This window comes from Microcebus murinus, chromosome 18, assembly GCF_040939455.1.
Source record: "Microcebus murinus isolate Inina chromosome 18, M.murinus_Inina_mat1.0, whole genome shotgun sequence".
Classification (NCBI taxonomy): Eukaryota; Metazoa; Chordata; class Mammalia; order Primates; family Cheirogaleidae; genus Microcebus; species Microcebus murinus.
The window spans coordinates 1478529-1480434 of record NC_134121.1 but is presented as its reverse complement, the minus strand read 5'-3'; the positions used below and the strand labels follow the sequence as shown (position 1 = coordinate 1480434).

Here is a 1906-nt window from a genome sequence, read left to right as displayed (position 1 = left end):
TGGCATCTCTCAGCCCTGGGTCGGGCAGAGCCCCAGCGGGCCATGCCCACAACCTCTCTCAGCACCGGTCCCCCAGAAGGCTCCTTTGGGACCAGGATTCTCTTGCGGTGACTCTTTAAGGTCTGGCCCATGGATGGAGGGGCACCAGGAGTAGAGGAGCAGGAAGGGGAAGGGGGTGGCTATGCGAGGGGACACTTTGAGGCCAAGTCCCAGCTTCAGCCTGATCCTCCTGGGAACCCCGCTCTGAGACAAGGAGCCGGGCTTCGCATTCCCACAGCAGCCAGTCGTGGGCTGAGGACACCTGGGGCGTTGGGAACTCCCTGGCTTCTCCTTGGTTTAACATCTAGAGCTGCTTGTGAATCGCGCCGCCACACACACCCGAGCGCAGGTGTCTTCCGCACAGACTGCGGGCCTCGCTCTTCTGAATGCCGCTAGCTCGCCACCCACCCACGGGTGAACCTGGTCAGGGTGCTTTCTCTCAGGGGCAGACTCTTTTCCGGGCGGGCTACCGGTGTCTCTGTTTGCTCGTTTCTTTCTTCCATTTCGGGAAAGTCTTCCTTGCTGGGTGTGGAAATCTCCTATGCCTTCCCTCGCCTATTCTGTCAGCTTTAAAATTCTCTTTCAGTTGCCACCCTCACAGATGGATTAGGAAACTCTTTCCGGTGCACTCATTAGTGAAATGACCTCCAGGAAGCTGGAATCCAATATCTAATGGCCGATTTTTAGCGAGTCCACACGCCAGGGTGGTCGGGGTCCAATGCAGCCCCGGCCAGGCCCAGGCCCCTTGGACTGGGCCACAGGAGGACACGGAGGAGGGTCCCGGCCCCCACGAAGCGGTGCCGGCAGTTCTCCACGGGCTTGGGCGTTTTCCAGAGGTAGGAGATGGAGGGGACTGATTTCTTCAGCGCCCCCCAAACCACGCCACCCCACCCCACCCATGGGACACATCCCCAGAGAGAGACGCCCCATACACTGGCTGTGCCCCAGCCCTGGCCCGGGGGAATAGGCGGCAGCCCACCCACAGGGCGAGGGGGGGGCGCAGCTGAAAGGGGTTGTGGGGGAGGGCGGCCCCTGGCTGGGGTCAAAGGGCGAGCGTCCCGCGCGTGCGCAGTCAGCGGCAGCGACGCGCTGGGGGTGGGCAGCGGGTAGGTGAAGGAGGCCGGGCGAGGAGACGAGGGGGGCTGGGAGGGCTCCACCTTGGCGAGTCCAGCCGTGGAGGCGCATCTTGTGTGAGTGTGAGTGAGTGTGAGTGTGTGTGTGTGTGTATAGAGAGACAGCCCCCCACCCCGCCCCGCCCCGCCCCGCCCCGCCCATCACCCCCGTCCCTGGGAGCCAGCGGGACCCGGCCGGCGAACTCAACCGGCCCGGCCCGGCCCGGCGCGGGGCCTGGGGCGGGAGGCGGCGGCGGGGAAGCCCAGAGAGGCTCGGCTTCTCGAGCGGGGCAGGGGCGCCCTCCGCCGCGGTCTAGGGCCACACCACCCTGAACGCCCCCGATCTCGTCTGGTCTCGGAAGCTAAGCAGGGTCGGGCCTGGTTAGTACTTGGATGGGAGACCGCCTGGGAATACCGGGTGCCACAGGCTGCTGCTTTTTTTTTTTTTTTCTTGCCTCTTGTTCTGTCCCCTTTCTGGGAGCGAGGCGGCGGCCCGGGGTGGGGGTCACCCCCACCCTCAGCGCCCGCGCGGTGCCTGGCGCCCCAGCCCGCACCGTGGGGCCTCCTCTTGTCCCAAGCCGCGACACCGCCGCCACGCGGCAGCATGCGTGGCATCTGGACTGTCAGGTCTCAGACCAAAGGTCTGCTCTGTGGGAACCGACACGCTGGAGGAAACCTTGAGAGTCTGAGAGGGGAGGGAGTTCCAGAAGAAGGCCAGGATGTCATTTTGAGGGAGTATGTGACCAGAACTCGTC

The 1906-nt window shown here is 64.6% G+C and overlaps 1 non-coding gene across 1 annotated transcript; it reads left to right on the top strand.

Moving 5' to 3' along the window:
- Positions 1–1462: 1462 nt before the first annotated feature.
- Positions 1463–1581, top strand: LOC142862027 (5S ribosomal RNA). The gene has a single exon (XR_012913173.1). It is a non-coding gene; the product is annotated as a 5S ribosomal RNA (ribosomal RNA).
- The last annotated feature ends 325 nt before the right edge of the window (positions 1582–1906 follow it).